At 39.4% G+C, this 19,439-nt stretch overlaps 1 long non-coding RNA gene across 2 annotated transcripts in view; it reads right to left on the reverse strand.

Annotated features, from left to right (window-relative positions):
• Window positions 1–18,785, reverse strand: part of LOC311530735 — a 233,852-nt gene extending 215,067 nt beyond the window's left edge. For both annotated transcript variants that reach the window (XR_014714079.1, XR_014714080.1), the window contains exon 1: window positions 18,700–18,785. This is a non-coding gene — a long non-coding RNA (uncharacterized lncRNA). The remainder of the gene's footprint in view (window positions 1–18,699) is intronic.
• Between the last annotated feature and the right edge of the window lie 654 nt (window positions 18,786–19,439).

The raw sequence follows: 19,439 nt of genomic DNA on the forward strand, positions 1-19,439 counted from the left end.
AGAACTCCATTACCTGTCCTTCCCAGCCCTATATACAATAAAGCATGCACAATGAGATACCTTTTCAAAACATGATGAAAAATTTCACATTCATGGCCTGAATCTGGGCTGTTTAGGCATTTACTTCAGTGGGAATTTCTCGTGCTCTGAAGTTTCAGGCCTGTAATTCTACCCCATTCTTTACCCCACAGAAGTTGCGCTAGTTACATGGATGTAATTGAGAGCAGAGTTTTGGCCCTGTAAGAGTTTTTCCTCAGGGCTGCAGGATTTGACACTTTGTTTTGGGAGAGAGCATGGCTTAGTGGACAGAGCACTGAACTGGGACTCAGGACATCTGGGTTCTATTCCTGGCCCTGGCCCTGCCCCGCCTTACTGGGTGACCACAGGCAAGCCACTTTGCCTCTATTCTTCAGTTTTCCTTTCTGTAAAGTGGGGATAATAATACTGACCTCCTTTATAAATAATTTTTGAGATCTCCTGAAGAAAAGTACTGTGTAACAGCTAGGTATTATTATTAGAGCTGTTTGAGAAATATTGCCACCCACAATCTTTTTTAACTGATATTTTTTCTATACTTTTTTGGATTTTTGTTGAAAAATCCCCAACTTTTCATTCCACGGCTGACATTAAAAATGGAAGATGACATGGGCAATTAGAAAACTTTTTCATTGAAAAAACATTTTGACCAACCCTACCACTAGCCCATTTCCCTAATAGAAAAACTTCTCTCTGACTATGCTGTATCAACATTAATCCCATAGAACAAGGCCTGTCTGGATCACAATTACACTGAAGGCTGATGAATATAAAAAACAGTATCAGCCCGGGACAAGACTCTCCAAGACCCACCACAGATTAAAGGTACAGCAATCTTCTGCCATATATGAATCTGTAACATGGAACTTTGTAAATAATGGACAAACGAATTCATAGCTATTAACCCTACTTTCCTGATGCTTAGAACATTCTATATTGTCTTAATAGATCATAAATAGGTCCCTACCAAATTCACAGCTGAAAAACACATCACGGACCGTGAAATCTGGTCTCTCCGTGTGAAATCTGGTCTTGTGTGTGCTTTTACCCTATACTATACTGATTTCACAGGGGAGACCAGCCTTTCTCAAACTGGGGGCCCTGACCCAAAAGGAAGTTGTGGGGAGGTCACAATGTTATTTTAGGGGGGTTGCAGCACCCTTACTTCTGCATTGCTGCCTTCAGAGCTGGGCGGCCAGAGAGTGGCGGCTGCTGACGGCGGGCCCAGCTCTGCAGGCAGCAGCGCAGAAGTAAAGGTGGCAATACCGTACCATGCCATCCTTACTTTTGCGCTGCTGCTGAGAGCGGCTCTGCCTTCAGATCTGAGCTCCCGGCCAGCAGCCCCTGCTCTCCAGCTGCCCAGCTCGAAGGGCAGCGCCGCCGACGCCTGCAGCAGCACAGAAGTAAGGGTAGCAGTACCACAACACCCCTACAATAAATAACCTTGTGACCCCTTGACAACTCCTTTTTGGGTCAGGATCCCTACAACTACAACACTGTGAAATATCAGATAAAAATAGATTAAATCATGAAATTTACGATTTTTAAATCATATGACCATGACATTGACCAAAATGGACCATGAATTTGGTCGGGCCCTAATAATAAATTATAACTACTACTAAGCAGCAGTGTTATATAATGTGTGTGTATATACACACATTCTCTACAATTATATACTTAATTAAAGTTATATATTTAAATTTAAATTCTCAGGTTTGATTCATTTTGTATGGAAAAAAAATGATACAAAAAAGCACCTCACTCTACCCAAGATTCAGTTGGTTTTCTTACATGATTTTGGTGTAATTTAGATATGGAAAGACTGTGACAGGTATGATCATTTCCTGCAATATCCTAGACAAACTTTACTGAATTAAGTTAAAGCTTACGGTAGTAAACATATGTATCACTAAAAGAAAAGGAGTACTTGTGGCACCTTAGAGACTAACAAATTTATATGAGCATCAGCTTTCGTGAGAAGCTTATGCTCAAATAAATTGGTTAGTCTCTAAGGTGCCACAAGTACTCCTTTTCTTTTTGCGAATACAGATTAACACGGTTGCTACTCTGAAACCTGTCAGTATACATCACTGTGGGACAAGGATTATATGTAATTACATGGGGTAAGGGGACCATAGCCCTTCAGGAACTATGGACAGGGCAGCATGGGAGTGTGCGATTAGGCAAATTCACTCAGGTCTAACACCTTCCAAAAGGCAATACCACCTGGAGATACTTCAGGGAATCTGGTTTGAACCAGTGTATTCAAGACCAGTAGGACTTCTGCATAAATAGCTTGAGTTTAAACTGACTCAGGGCCAGCCCATGGATAGGACCTTCTATCCAACGGAGGCCCCAATACTTAGGGAAGGGTTGGAAAGACTAATGGTGACCAGAGCCCTTGTGGTGATGGTGGGGGATGATTTCTGGTAAGCTTATTAGCACGTGTGTAGGTTATTGTTTTTAATATGTTTTCTTTGTAATGCTTTCATTTTAAGAATAAATGTGCTTGCTTAGAAAAAGCTGTGTGGTAACTTAAAACTGCGGGCAATTACCCTGTTCATAGCCTGCAAAGAGAAAACAAAGTGGAGATGCTGGCCTGTTTAGACACTCTGTCTAAACAGGCCAGCGTCTTCACTTTGCTCTCTCTTACTGTCTTGTGGGAATATCACACCATAGGCAGAGAACTGTGCAGCCTGGAAATACTCCAGTCAGGAGGGAGACAGACATATGTCTCCACCCAAGAGTGGAGATGCCTGGAGAGCCGGAAGCCTAAGAGAAGGTGCCCTTGCTTGACAACAGAGAGGAAATATAGGTGCAGTTGCTCTGAAATGTGGCAAAGGTTAACTTCTGATCCTATTCTAACCTACCATATCAGTTTTGCTACTTTAAAGAAACAACAGACTAAATCCTGTAGTCCTTCCTGTCTATGGTCTAGAAAGGAATATCTAAATTCAGCTCTTAGCAATATCTGTATATATTAAGGATTATTCCACCATGGAGAAACACTGGATGCCCACCAGTGTAACTGAGAATAAAATTTGGCTCTCAATCCCAACTCAGATTACGATGAAAATTTTTATGGCTCATTTTCAGGCACAAAAGATAAATTTCTCCTCTCAGTTACAACTGTGAATATCCATTTAATGCAAGTTACACTGGTGCAATAGAGGCTAATTTTTAAATTAACGAGAGGAGGTTTTTGGATTTAAAAATTCCCCTGTAGTGTCTGCAGCTCAGACACTGCAGCACTGTAATAGCCCACAGAATTAGCAAATGAAATGATCTGTCCAATGGAAAAAAGTAAAACAACTAAGCTGTGAAAAGTTGATGAGATTTTTAAAGATCTTTCAATTGCAATAATCTCCTGTTGTTTTAGTAACAAGCAAAAAATGTAATTACTTAGGCATACTGTATATGATTTTTAACCTGATAATCTGCCACATTTTCAAAATTCCATAAGTGACTTCAGCTCCTAAATACATAGGTCACTTTTGAAAATGAGACTTAGACTCCTAAGTCACTTAGGGCAAAATTTTCAAAAATGCCATATCCCTTGGGGCTATCTCCAAGAGTATTACCAGATTTTTGTACTTGTGGGCAAAACTGTAGATCCCATCCCTGCCATCTTTCTAGGTGCTTCAGATAGACTACCTTATTTTGTTCATGACTACAATGTAAGAACATAGTAAATAAAACAACTCCTTTGATTTTATCCTTGTATATCGAACAATAAGGATGAACACGATGAAAGGTTGAAGGTATTAAAAGGTTTTGGCATCATCAAGAAGGTGGTTTCCGTTTAAATGTTAACCAACATTTTCTAGGAATTCTAAAGAATGCCATGACGGAAACAATATTAGTAAGAACAAAGAGTAGAGACTGGCCTTAGCAACTAATTCAAATTGCGAGTCTGGGTATGAACTTCCAATGCTTCACAGGTTTGGGGATTTCGATTTTTGGTTTAAGCTTTTCTTATTTAGAAGAATACAATGAAAATTTAAGAATTAAAATCAGCAGTTAATAGAATCCCTAAAGTAATTAAATTGTAACAGAGCATGCAGAAGTTCACAATGTAGCAAACAGAGCAGCACTCCAGAAAATAATCTTCTTCCATAAAGTACTTTATGTACACATCAACTATGCTCAACTCTTGTCTACACTTCTATATATAACTAAAAAGCACAACATTTCAGCCCAGCCACACTTTAGTCCAGGATTTTCCAGAGGTTGTAATTCTGCTCTTGGTTACGCCAATGAAAATGCAAAGTGGTTCTCATGAAGTCTACAGAATTACTCCGGATTTATACCAATGTAACCATGAGCAGAATTTGATTCACATGCTGTGTTCACATACAGTGGGGTTAGCAGTTTTTGTAAGTTATTGTTAAGGGCTTTTTCTGGTCTCCATTATTATAGTACCTGAGCACCTAGTCTGCTTATTCTTACATAGCGTGAAATCTATGCCAAATAAATTGGCTTCTTATTTATTTTAAATTACTAGATTAGCCTAATTAGAGAGAGAGTATAACATTCTACATTTATTGAACTTACAAACAATACATATGTTAAATACATGAAGAGCCTTTGTAAGGCATGAAACAGCTTCAGGGGTTGCCTACAAAGTAGGATGTAGCTTCAATGTTTCTCCACCTGTTTATATGGATTCCTGACCCATATCCCATTTCCTGGTCTCATAACTCTTTCTTCATTATTTAAACAGAATTAATTTGTTTTCTAGTGGAATACATAGATATTCATACTACATTGTTCTCTAAAAATGTCTACAGAGATAGATTACCCTGAACAATGGGACAGTGATTTAAAAGCCTTAAGCAATGCTGCTAACAAGTCCATTAGCACATTTTTATATTTCCACTAAGGCTGTTTCTTTATAGGCTTGTAATAACATTCCCAGCTGGAAATATCTTTTTAGATTCAAATATTTAACGTGGAACCAACCAGGAGTTTGTTTTTTCTGCATTCCGTATCAAAAGGCGGCATTCTACAGCATATTAATGTGATGTGTTGTAATAATAGCATTATCTCCCCTTCAGAATGAAATTGTGTGGGGTTTTTGATCAAGTGTCTACAGGCCAACATTGGCATAGTCTCATAAATGGGGGAAATAAATATTTTTCCTCCTTAAGCCAAGACAAAGGTTGTTGCTGATGAGAAAAGAGTGTAGTGCTTGAAATAAAAAGAAAAGGAGTACTTGTGGCACCTTAGAGACTAACCAATTTATTTGAGCATAAGCTTTTGTGAGCTACAGCTCACTTCATCGGATCATGCATCTGATGCTGTAGCTCACGAAAGCTCATGCTCAAATAAATTGGTTAGTCTCTAAGGTGCCACAAGTACTCCTTTTCTTTTTGCGAATACAGACTAACACGGCTGTTACTCTGAAACCTGAAATAAAAATGTGACCATATGAAAAAAAGCCAACTTTCACTGTTGGTAGAAATACTCCTTACCATTTATGGTTTAGAAAGGGATAGAAACAGTAAGCGGTCAATACATTTCTTTTGGCAATAAACAGATCAGAGAGCAAGATGCACAAAGCAAGATGTGGAGTAAAGAGACTCTCCAATACAATAAAAAAAAACAAAACCAAGGGTCATGCGCATTAAATTGATGGTAAAGACAAAATAAACTGTGTGTGTTCTGCAAACAGTATTGCTCCAAGCAGGTGGCACCAATCACATCATGCATATAAAACTGACCATTGTTGAGAGAGAAGGGAATGCTTCCTAATTCGTATACCACAGACAAAGCACAAAAGAAATCATTGAGCTACTTTAGAGTTAACAGGGAGAGATTTGAGAGGAAAAAAAAAAAAAAAGATAGTAGATAAATGGTTTTTCAGAGGAAGATTTGCTTTCAAGCACAAAGAAAGAGGAGATAGGCATAGAGGGCCTGATTCTCCATTGCTCTGCAACTTGTGTTTTCACACCAGTACTAAGTTAGTATAAAGTGGTTGTAAAACACTACAACCCAGGATCAGGCACATAGAATAACAGTAATAGAATCAGAAAATTCAATGCATTTCAGTACTCCTTGCCGGAGGAAATTTGTAAAAGCCATTTTTGAAATATGAAACTGCAGCCTGGAGATCTTCACAGCATTACACTCACAACCAGTGCAAAGATTCAGCCTTCAACCTCATGCCTGGGAATACTGCCAAGAAATAGAAATATTCCTCTTGTGATATTTGTTACTTAATTGGCAATCAAGTGTAGTTACCTCAGGCTGCAGCAAAGAATAGTATCATGGATTGGCCAAAAGAGCAGTATACCCAGCCTAGGACACATTTGACTACAACAAAACCCATTAAACTATAATTATCCAGTTCCATACCTAACATCTTGCACATAAAAAATATATTGCTAAATGGGAAAGTTCCATCACAGTCCCATTACTAATGGGCTAAAGACTGAAGAAGGGTAACAAAAGCAGCTCATTTATTTAGAAAATCTCAGGATGGTGCTGAAAAAAGGTCATTTTAGAAATGAATTTAGTAACTGTCTATATAGCTACAGAATATAGTTCTGATACGAGTCATGTCTAACAATAGAAAATTGGTGCCCTCTCGGAACACAGATGAAGGGACATTTAAAAGTACAAACTTAGAGTCAGTGGAGGCCAGATATTGCACTGACCTCTGAACAGTTTTCCAATCTTCTGGCAGCTCTGAATTGGATCCAAAAGTTTTCTTATCTTCAATGGCAGAGACATGCACAATCTTAATGTGAGTTTAATTAAACACTCCAGGGAGCATATGCAACACTTTCATACAGTGCAGAGTACTGTGATGTACTGGCTTGTAGCCCTTACTTTTTACTACATGGAATATCTCAGAGCTGATTGAGTGTTTAATCAAACTCCTCTACTAGACGAGTTGTATCTTAAGGTCACTGGATAATGGCGTTCAGTTTCCTTACAATTTAAGTGTGTGTGTTTAATTCCCCCATCCCATGTATGTAGTCAGCTGACACAGGTCTGTATGGAACAAGAGTTGTGTGAATATGGGGTATACTGGGGGTGGAGTGCTCTCAACCTGTTTCATTTAGTAGAAAAATACTTGATTAATCATCGAGCCACAGAGAGACAGCAAGAATGACTCTATAGCCCGGTGACTAGGGAACTCTCCTAAGAAGGGCTAGAGACATCTAGATACTAGTCACGACTCCCGAATAAGGATTCAAACCTGGGTTTCCCACATTCCCAGGGAGTGCCCTAATCAATAGGCTCATTGGGTATAAGGGTGGAGGGAAGGAGGCTGCTGCCGCCACAACCAGCTCCTTCTCCTCCTCCTGTTTTGTGAATGAATTCCTGTCCTTTTGAATCATTTTAGCTTGAAAAATTGAATTGTTTTGGTACTGTTTGAAATGGTTCATTCTGACATTTCAGAATTTTTTTTGTTGTGTTTTGGTTGACTGAAATAATTTGTCAAAATCTACGTGAATTCGTGAAAAGTTTTGGTTGAGCTAAATTTACACGTTTCATCAAAGAAAAAAAGTTTGAAAAATTTTGCCGACCTCTATATGGAATTCAAAATATATCCACAGAATACAGTTCCATAAGCCACAGAATAGTGTCAGAAAAATTTAACAATACATGTTTTATTTTCACTTTATGACGAAGATACTTTGAGATACTCCTGGTTGGTAACACAATATGGTCTCAAGCAGAAATATCACACACATCTACAAAGAAGTGTGCAGTTGGAATCAGAGACCAGACATTATTAGAGGGAGATGAATAATTTTAACATTATCAATAATCTGTAGTTCCCTACTTTTGTCACACCCTGTGGTAAACCAGCTTCCTCCATACCCTACTAATGCAGCCAGTGTCTTTGACTGTCATGCTGGCAGAATACTCAAGTATTTTCTCCCAGATTGCCTTTCATAAGAGGTCACAGGTTGTTTTCCCTAAAAACAAACAAAACCAACAAAACCAAAAACGAAAAACTCCAAAACAATCAAAGATGCTTATATAAAGAAATATTGAGAATAAGCCATATTAAACCAGAATATATCTTTCCACACTTGATTCTCAGCATCATTACAGTTTCAAGGTTACTTTGGCATGCCTTCCTTAATGTCATACTTAAGACAAGCTTAACTAAGGGCTGTACCAAGATATCCCAGCTGATGGTGATATTACAGTGTGTCTCATGCCATGCCCATTGAATGTTTTTCAGAGTCACTCACAATTATAATTGCTGTCTTTGGGTGAGACGGTTTGGGCTACTTTCTTCTCTGTACTCCATTTACATCTTATTTTCAAACAGACCTTGCCCCAAGTGGTTAGCTTTGTCTTAGCTTCACAACCATGCTTTTGAATGTTAATTTTCCTGGCTGGAGGTATCAACCTGACTCTAGTAAACTGTCTTAAAAGATGCAGAGATCATTTCCCTAGCATTAAATTTTAAAATTATTTCTTCACTATCTTACACAAGTGAATTACTAACAGATTAAAGCGGATATGTCAGACTAACATAAAATCAAGGAAAGTTTGACTCATCTGCACAACCATTAGCTGCTTTCCCCATTTTTTCCCCACAATCCTATTACTTCCATGTCATATCTAATACTTTCAATCCTAGAATAAGTGTGTCCATATGGGCAGTTATACTAGTATAACTATAGTAGTTGTGATGCATGACCAGAAAGGGTTATACATCCTGCAGGATGAATGACTCAAATTCAACCATTAAAGACATATGGAGAGATAACGTTTATGTTGTTGTGTATTTACATATATATTGGTAAGGATCAACAATGTAATCAACCGTTCCTGTCTATGCTGTATTCTGTTAATTCTGAGATCAAAAGAACATCCTAGCATTTAAATAAATTGTAAACATGGGATATCGCTGTATTCATCTCTCTTTGAAATGTATAGCCGATCATCTGTGAATGATGAAAAACAGGCAATTTCCTTATGTTAATTCGTGTAGCTCAGTACCAGTGAGTACCAGTACTCAGTACCTACTTCAAAGTCACCCTGATTACCTGTTGTAAACCAAGGGACTCCAACCTGTCAAAGAAGGCTTGAAATTGTATAAAAGATGTTTGAGTCCCAATCCTTTTTATCTCAGATCTGCTTGAGGTTTCATGGAAGGGAAGTCTAAGCCATCAGGACTGAGATCCCAGTTCTGACTGGACCGCCCTGAAGATAAACATTGGACTATAACCTAAGGACTAAATTCTAAAAACTCTTTGCAACTACAAAGCTTACCGTCTCTGCTATGAATCTGAATCTCAAGATTGACTCATGTCTGTATGTATATTGATCTTTTAACCATACTTACTCTCTCTTTTTTCTTTTTAAATAAATTTTAGTTTAGTTAATAAGAATTGGCTGGAAGCGTGTATTTGGGTAAGATGTGGAATATTCATTAACCTGGGAGGTAACGTGTCTGATCCTTTGGGATTGGTAGAACCTTAGAACCTGATTTATATGGTGAATAAGATTTTCATTAATCCTCATCAAATCTGACTTGGGTAACCAGGTGGAGGCCTGAGGCTGGGTCACTTTAAGGGAACTGTGTTTTGGACTTCTGAGTAACCAGTAAGGTATAACAGAAGCTGTTTAGTGCTGGCTTGGTAAATCTAAGTATTGGAATATCCACCAGCTTTGGGGATTGTCTTCCTCTTTCTTTGCAGTTCACCCGAATTGAGTGACCTCAGCTGGCTCCCCTGGGATCCTGGTCACAGTAGTATAAATATATTGGTAAATTTTCCCAAAAAGACAAACCCTAAAGCAAACATGAATGCAGCTGTCTTCAAAGGTTAGGAGGCAAGAGTGGTAAAAGCTGACCCTGCCCATGCAAGGGAGATAAAAGTTAGATAGTGACCTAGACAAAATGTGAAGAATTGCTAGTGTGCAGGATAATATTGCTGAGCGAAATAGACTCCACACCCTTGTAAATGACAGAGTAGAAACCAACAGGACATGGTTGGGAAAGCAAGAAACTAGAACAAAAGTGCTTTCAAAAATCCCATTTCATGTGATAGGTCTGAGAAATCATTTACAAAAAGTTCCAATGAGGCAAAGCAGCATTAGTGCGCTCAGGCAACATCCACAGTCTATTAGTTTTTCCAACAAGGAAAGAATAGAGAGGTATGAAAGGTAAATAAGCCAACAGAATGCAAAATGCACAAGTATGAGCAGTCTACTGGCCTTTCCCTAGCCTGAGGATTTCTTCTGCCCTCATGAAAAATTGAAAATAAACACTGGAGACAGAAAAGCTTGGGAGTTAAGCATGCAATGAAAAACAAACAACTCCCCCACTTTATTTAATAAAAGAAGAGCTTAAAACATGAAGCCAAAACTAGGACAAACCATACAGAGAAAGATTTTCTATATTTTCAAACTTCAGGTAGAGACTGCAGGCTGATATCACCCTGTGTGTTCCTGTATTCACAACATGACTTGTTTATTTGAAATGAAAACCTCAATGACAGATTAGTTTGAAACTATTTGTGTTTCCCATTTAGGTTTAATATTCTGAAACAAAGTACAAAAACTGGGACAGAACTTGTACTGAAAAAAGTGATAGTTTCAACAAGCAGTAAGTTCCCAGCAGTCCAGGTGGAAATGAGGTTTGCATAAATTCCATTATGATTTTAATGTGTATTTTTGATTTTACTTAATGCCATGTTTTGCAGCAATATAAATTGAATTACAGCTGCGCTATTTATGCTATTAGGTAGTAGTTTGGGTTCTCTCCTGGAGCCAGGTAAAATTATAAGTTTTATCTCACCAGGATTTTGAGAAATAGCCAATATAGTTCCTGAAATGGCAAAAAAAAAATTCACATTCAAAACCTCCTTTAATTGTCTCCTTTCCATAGGACAAAAACCACTGGAGGATTGAGGACTTAGGAGACAAATTCTAGGACCATATGATGACCTCACATCAGAGCACTACATAGCATGTAAACAGGTGAGTCTGGACTCTGAGCTCAGTCCATCAAAGCAGCTCCTCGTAAAGAGCGGGAACTGCCTTGAATAACTCCTTTGACAGACTGAAAATCAGAATGCAGGGGCGGCAATTTGCACATATACATGTATAAAAATAGATATTATTTTAATATACAAGCAGAAAAACATACACATAGTATCAACTATTCATACACCCTTTTAAATCCCCACATCTTATCTCTCCACATTAGAAGATTGCTTTCTTTTATGAGGGGATTGCTGTCGTATTCTATAGTAATGATCAAAAACACAACGTCTCGTATTATTGATGCTGCAACAATACTGTAGTATAACATGGTCTTTTAAGGTCACACGCCCCTCTAGGAACAGGCTTTCTGACTGAACCTACATGACTGACAGCTTTTAAGACCCTTTTTAAACCCATTCTCTTCCTCTTGCCGTAAAGCTTATTTCAATTCCAATAAAGGAATCAGATCCCACACCTTGAGTCACTCAGTTTCCTATAAAAAGAAAAGGAGGACTTGTGGCACCTTAGAGACTAACCAATTTATTAGAGCATAAGCTTTCGTGAGCTACAGCTCACTTCCTCAGATGCATATCGTGGAAACTGCAGCAGACTTTATATATACACAGAGAATATGAAACAATACCTATTCCCACCCCACTGTCCTGCTGGTAATAGCTTATCTAAAGTGATTTCCAGCACAAATCCAGGTTTTCTCACCCTCCACCCCCCCACACAAATTCACTCTCCTGCTGGTGATAGCCCATCCAAAGTGACAACTCTTTATATTTAAATACCATTATGTCATTATGCAAGGCACTGCATTTAGCCGTATGGAGTGGAAATCTATCAACTGCATGAAAAAACTTGTACAGATACAGAAAAGAGTTGTCACTTTGGATGGGCTATCACCAGCAGGAGAGTGAATTTGTGTGGGGGGTGGAGGGTGAGAAAACCTGGATTTGTGCTGGAAATCACTTTAGATAAGCTATTACCAGCAGGACAGTGGGGTGGGAATAGGTATTGTTTCATATTCTCTGTGTATATATAAAGCCTGCTGCAGTTTCCACGATATGCATCTGAGGAAGTGAGCTGTAGCTCACGAAAGCTTATGCTCTAATAAATTGGTTAGTCTCTAAGGTGCCACAAGTCCTCCTTTTCTTTTTGCGAATACAGACTAACACGGCTGCTACTCTGAAACCTGTCAGTTTCCTATATGCTCTGTTCCCCAAAACACTATTTGTTTCCTATTTGTCCTCTACCCAACATATATACTGATGTTTCCTGTATATGATACAGCCATAGTAAAAAAAAAAACAAACCAACCACTTGTACAGCAGTCACACTTGAGAAATTCATCAATTTTACCTTGGATATATAAAAGTCTCAGTCTTTCCTAGGTATTCCTTATTGTTAATCTCTTTCTATATCTACAGTATAAAGTTGTCTTGGTATTTAAATATAAAGGCATATATTTCTAGGCTTTATATGTTCAAGTTTCTGTACCAACATTAACAATTAAGGATCTAATACTAATGAATATATTACTATATCATCACCTACACAGTTTATTTGCATTCTGTATGTACCATACAGACCATCATCTTAAGGGAGTTGCTCATTGGTCCAATTTCCCCATGCCCCCGGTTTCCCTCAGAAGGTTGAGCCAGACCAGGCATTCCCTTGTGCACTCAGAGGAGTCTCAGGACCCAAGAAAGAAGTATATAGTGCAACAGATATGGCAACTTCCTGCAATATACTTGGAAGACCTAACTGTATTAAATTTGTGAATTATTGTGGGCCAGGATAGTATGTAACCTCTTGGGGGGTGGGGGGGGGGAAGAGATGATGTGACAGATGGGTGACCTGGGAGTTCAAAGGACTATACTGAAAACGTGCCAGACCAGTATGGATTTTTAGAACAACAAAAATGGATTTCCTGGCAAATCCCTAGGGAGAGGTTAATGCAAATTCTCCAACTCCAGCTATGCAAAAATACAGACTTTTGAAGATATGCTCTGCAGAGAAGGGTATTTGTCTCCTCATTACCCACTACAGAAAGACAAGGTCAAAGGCCTGAGCTATATAAAGAAATCATTAATCTGCCCACTCTCAGTTCTAGTTCTGGATCTAAGATAGATGAACTTGTAACCATGGGGAAAACCCAGTTACGGATTTTGAAGGACTTCAGCCTACGCCTCTGGTAGGTTGTAAGTAGGGGGTGACCTCTGATAAGCTTTTCAGCATGTGTGTAGGTTCTTTATTGGTTTAAGATGTTTTCTCTGTAATGCTTTTACCTTAAGAATAAATGTGCTTGCTTAGAAGGAGCTGTCTGGTAACTTATAACTGAGGGTCATAGCCCTTAGAGAGAAAGCAAAATGCAGGAGCTGGCATTTTAGGCAGTCTGGCTTGCTGGGGATATCGGAGTGTAAGGTAGGCTACTGTGCAGCCTTAAAATTCATGGTCAGGACTGAGACAGACCAGAGTCTTCACCTAAGAGAGGTGATGACTGGGAGCCAGAAGCCTAAAGTGGCGGTCTTTGGTGGACTCACAGAGGGAGTGACATCAAGAGTAGAGGAGCACAGATGGGTAATGAGTACTAGTGGGCTAAGCTAAGGGCTCAAAGTGAAAAACTCACTGAGTTTTAAACCTTGCTCCAACACGGAGATATTGTGTAACTTTGGCAGTCATTTGACTTCTCTGAGACTCTGTTCCCTCATTCATGAAAAGGAATAACATTACCTACATACCTCATTTGGGGCTTGTGAGGGTTTGCTGATATTTATAGAATACTTTAAAAATGTAAAGTGCTAAATATTATTATTTCCTATTTCCTCTGCTCCCTTGAAGACCTTTCCCAAGAATCTATGGAAACGGGAGAGCCAGCCCCTGTTAATGTCCTGGATGGAGAAAGCATACAAGCTTGCTACCTTTTAAAGATGGTGGGAAGGCAGGTTGCAGAATACTATAGTCTTCCTGAAAGACACCAAAGGTAATTTAGTGTGTCTGTAACCCAAGAACCTTTTAATGTCAATTGGCAAGTGTGTGCAGAGGGGGTTACAGGAATTTTCTTGGGTCTGCCATGTTTATTCTAGTTCCAAGAGTGTCACACAACGTCTCAAATCAGGGCCAATATCACAACAATCATCAATACCATTGAAAAATGCATGTACAGATGTTGTGTAAGGAGTTATGTATATTAACTGAAAAATATGTTCCTAAAGGTCTGCTGGGGACCAGTTCCTAGACACAAAGGTGAAAAACAGGTTTGCTGGCAGACAAGTAATGTTTATCTAGCTGGGTGTTTATGTATAAATTGAGTATTATAAAATTCACAATGGGCCTACCATCTGTCTGAACTGAATGTTAATGAAGGATTGTGGGAACTTCAAAGAAAGAAACTAACAGGAAGAGGAAAATGGGGGGGAAGAGAACCATATCTTGAGGTGCAGTACAAAGATTTGTTCTACTATATTTAGGAGACAAAGAAGATACCCCTCATGGAGGAAGTAAATGGACAGTGAGTTTTCCTCACAAAAAAGGGTTATCAACAAGGCTTGGCTGAAAAATGCTGGAGAAAACTTTGGGTGAGATAAGCTTCCCCAGACAGAAGGGTAATGTGAATTAAGTTTAGTCTCTAAAAAGCATGTTATGGTTTTGTTTATATGTAACCATTTGTTTCCAATATTTTTACTCATTATCACTTTAATCTCTATTCTTTTTATTTTTGTTTTCACTATAAATATATCTCAGTGCTGTGGTGTTAAGCAAATTAGTGATCCTGAGTTGAATCTCACAAGCTGTTATGTACAGTTCTTTTGGGAACAGCAGGCCTGGTAATTCTGTGAGTGTTCAGGGTATAAGTGGCTGTACACTGCAGGGAATGCTCCAAGGACTCAGGCGTTGGTATGTGCCTATCGCTACCTCTACAGAGAGAGCGAGGACTGTGGAGGTCTGGAAGGCAATGCTTGTATTGCCAGATGTCAGTGGTTTCAGGGAGCTGATCCAGAGCAGGCACAGACAAGTCTTCCTCATGCTTAAGGGCAGGTGGTGGTGAGGTGCATCACAACCCCAGGTACCCCTGGGAAGCATCACAGTGTCCTGGGATTTGGTGGAAGAATGGTAAGCAGAGTTCAGTGGGAGTGAGGTTTCTGCATCTGTGAGGATGGAGAGGAACAACAGCCCCTGGTTTGCCTCAAGCTAGCTAACAGTTCTCTCTGCCATTTAAATGAGCCTCAGAGTTTGATGTGGAATTTTCACACAGCCCTACTTATTATATACTTTATCATTACCAGCATATCACAGTTGATTTCTATGAAAAACTCTTGGGAGGAGTTTTTTTTGCCAGCAGTACTTCAAACTTGAAGATTTAAAAAACTATATTCTTCACATATCTTTAAATATGAGCCTAGTTAAAACAACGATTAGAAAATTATCCATAATACATCAGTGGCCACACTTCAGCTCTTCATTGTCCAAGTTTGTCACCCCCATATAGCCTTAGGGTGCTTTAGAGATTATAATGCAGTTTACATCTCATTGTAATACTAATTTAACAACTGGAAGAAGAATTCCAAATAACTTATCTGCAGCTATTAAGAGATTATTTACACTGTTTGCTAATGCCACATTAAAATATGGTCTGAATATAACAGTGACTCTATAAAAATAAGAATTGTGTATTGCCACATCTTGTCTTTTCCATTGTTACAGGCCACATTTGCTCAGTTTACAAGTAAAAATGTGATTTCATAGAATCACAGAAGGCAGAAATGAAAGACTGATTTGATCCTCTCTGCAAAACAGGATTGTTTTCTACAGTACATTTTCTTGTGGTCTTTCTAGTTGGTTTTCAGAAGTCTCAAGTGATGGGGCCACCTGCATTTTTGACCCAATGAAGTTCTGAGGGGCTACGATGTGCAGCATGAGTGATAACTATGGAGACGTACATGGTTTTGGATTAGCTACAATATGAACTTCCAGAATGGCTTGCCAAGCAACAGAGGGCTAGGTTTATTTGACATGGCATTTGTTATGTACCTTGGCAACTAAGAGGAACACTGCCCTTACCTTTGGCAATTAAAGAAACTTTCAAAATTGCCAGGTCTCTATAACATCCTCTCAGCTCCTGCCACTCAGTAGAAATGTCAGAGCCCCATTGCCTTAGGCCCTAAATGCTCTGAAATTGGAACAGTTGCTTCTTTCATTCTGCATGGTCAAAGTTTTCTAGCGTCTGGAACCATTTTTTAATGAAGAAATTTTAAGGGGATGATCCTGGCTTCTCACTTTAAATAGGAACGTTTAAAATTTCATCTGCACTTAAAATATTTTGATACTTCTCCTTTGTCTCCAGGACTCTGTAAAATTTAATAAATCATGTTAGTCTAATTTGTTTACCAGATCATTGGTTCCTGTTGGCATTTGTTTGGCATTGGTTCCTGTTCCCAGGCATTTTTAACAACATGCCAACTCAGTAGTGTATTGCTGTCTTCTAGTCATGAATAATGGGCAGCATACAGAACACTTTGAAATGAATGATTCTGCTGCCTCCTTCGTATTTAAGCATCTTTGGGAAACTCCTTTTCAGTCTTAAAAGCATTAAATACAACAGCCTCATTGCTTTTCAGTTCATGGTCTCAGTTTTGCTCCCACTGAAGTCAATGGAAAGAATCCTGCTAACTTTAACAAACACATGGTGAGCCCATTGCAATTAATAGTATAAGCCACACAATAACCTCAATTTCTGCTGGTCTTGCAATACATTTCTCAATTCATATGATGAGCATAAAGCCTTTTTTACTCTATGAATATTTTGAGTGTTTGCACTCAAGTATAGTATATCCTATGAGACTTCCCTCACTTATTAATTTACCAGTGGTTCTCCTGAACAGTCAAGAGGGAAATGAAAGTTCTATCTTCTCTGCTTGCTGCTTCTAAATCAGTCGGTTAGATGGCAATTTATTTATTTAGGCATCTCATCAGCATGCACAAAAAGGAAATGAGTTAGTGGCTGCCTTTGACATAGGATGCATCTTCAGGTAAAATGATAGTGCTGAATATTTTTACCCAATTAAAATTTCACATACTTCAGTGGTTTGCAGCAAGGAACAGAGGAGCATAGATAGTGTCTTCTGATGGACTATCTGAATATTTGATCTAACAATGCATTGCCATACCAATTTATATAATCAGACAGACACTACTTCACAGACGTATGTTTCCATAAAATTAATGCATTAGCCCAAGAGAGGACTTAATGCAAAAGTCTGAGATCACAGTGAAACACAGTACAGTTTGGGGGTCTGTCTCCCTCCCCTCCCCGGTGGGGATTTGTAGTTGGGTCCCTGGAAAAGTGGCAAATCTCTGGGTATAAGAACCTCTTGGAAACACATAGGGAAAGAACCCAGAAGTGGTGGGAGGAAATTGACTGTTCAATGAGAAAGTGACCTGCTCTGGGATGGTAAAATGGTATACAATATATTGGGGGGTGGGAGGAGGTTGAAAAGAGATGGGGATCAGAAATAGTCTGTGGGCTCCTGGGTGTTTGGGAGGCAGTTAAGGATGAAAAAGCAGGGCAGAGGTATTTCACGTCACACTTGACAAGTACAAGGAGTAGCAAAAGACTACTTTAGCCCCCCAGGTAGCTGCCCTGGACTCCTAGACTGACTGCCCCCGATACACACAGTGTGACAGTTGAGGGAGACCCACCACCACAAACAGAGAGGAGGAGAGGAATTGCATCCATGTCCTCATTGATTTGCACAGATGGCTCTTATTTAGAGAAAATGACCCAGTCACTAACTGCATCATCATACTCCTCAGCCAGCAGTACGGCATTCTCAGGTCAGGCCATGGATTTCTGGAAAGTGCTCCCTCTAGTGGTCTTCCAAAGCCAGGCTGAGTCAGGGCATGGCAAGAGGCTCATTTGGGCCAAGCTGTATTTTATTTTAAACAGAAGAGGTTAGAACTTCCTTTGTAATGTGGAGTGACAGTTCAGTCACTGGGTGGTTTTAAAGAAGAGGTCTGGATTTTGCTCTTTTGCATGAAGTAGAACAATTCCACTAAACGCTACTTAAAATGAGAAAGCCTACATCGAGAGGCATGGTCCTCTTCTGGACAGAAATGAGGATGCCCTTTATTAAACATTGCTCTGAAAGAACTGGTCTCTCATGAATAACTAGTTAACTTCAGTACAGAGACTCTTTATAAGGAGGCTGCATGGGTTGCTGCTTGGAAGGCAGAGGGTGGAGTATCCCTTTGAGAATATCAGGTATCACATGTAGAAATGTAATAGATACTACACAAATTAATTAGATGGTCCCCAGCTGATCGCAATGGAAATAGCATACATTGCTAAATAAATGCATATATCAGAGATGGGCCAGGTGAGATGTACCAACAGTACAGAGGTGGCCAGGGAGGGGAAGGGAAGAGAATAATTTTGCCACTAGATAGCTGAATGATCAAAAGAATAATTTTCAGTGAGCCAATCTGCAACAGCTGGTGCAATATGTTCATGCAATACAACACTGCCTCCTTACATTTACATACACCCAGCAAAAAGTGCTGTCCCACAAAGGTTTCTGGAAAAAAAGGAAACCTGCAAAGCAACATATTGTCTTCTATAGCGAGGGACGCTATAGTCCAGAGGGAATAAAGTGCACTTTCTACTGGACACCACCAGCATATATATAAACTTACATTTACAGCTCCAAAAGTCTGATAAGCTCTGCAGAAAGGTGTCCTCCTTGCTCACTGTCTTGACTCCAACTAACACCAGATTAAGCAAGCTCTGTCCTCCTGAACTAACCTCCCCAGTTTCTTTATCCTGGGTGGTGTTGGTTGCTAAGCAACACTTCACAGGCCACACAGCTTTCCCAGACTAATTAACAGATTTCACCTGAGCTTCCGACAGTTGCTAGGCAACAATCACTGGTATTTTTCCCTCCCAAACTACTTCCAATCCTAAAAGGACAAAAAGAAAAAAATATTTATCACTGAATAAGTGTCAATTATCCCCTTGCTTTTTTTGTCCCCCTCCCTCAAGATTAATCAGAAATAAATAGGTTTTGAATCCGAATGCTGGTCCGTAGAGCAGCTCTGTTACATAAATCAAACTCATTCCCTCTATGATGGCAGCAATTTTTCTCAGGAGGAAATGGTGACCAAATAGAAGGACAGTTACGGATAACTGGCTGTGGAGTTGGGCCAGAGATCAGGTGACTCGTGTCTGACCATCTTTAGGCTGCTAAACCTTCTTCTTTGAAAAAGCCTTTCCACTATAAGAACAAACACTCACACCACTAACACCCCTTTGTACTCCTAAACCTCTGGCAACCAACAACAAAACCCTCCAGGACCAGAAACACCTCGCTCCTATTTTTAAGTCTGAGTAAAAATTCCAAATGTGATACAGGACCTGTATAGGTCAGAGGCCAGCT

This window comes from Lepidochelys olivacea (genome assembly GCF_965140295.1).
Source record: "Lepidochelys olivacea isolate rLepOli2 genome assembly, chromosome: 14".
Classification (NCBI taxonomy): domain Eukaryota; kingdom Metazoa; phylum Chordata; order Testudines; family Cheloniidae; genus Lepidochelys; species Lepidochelys olivacea.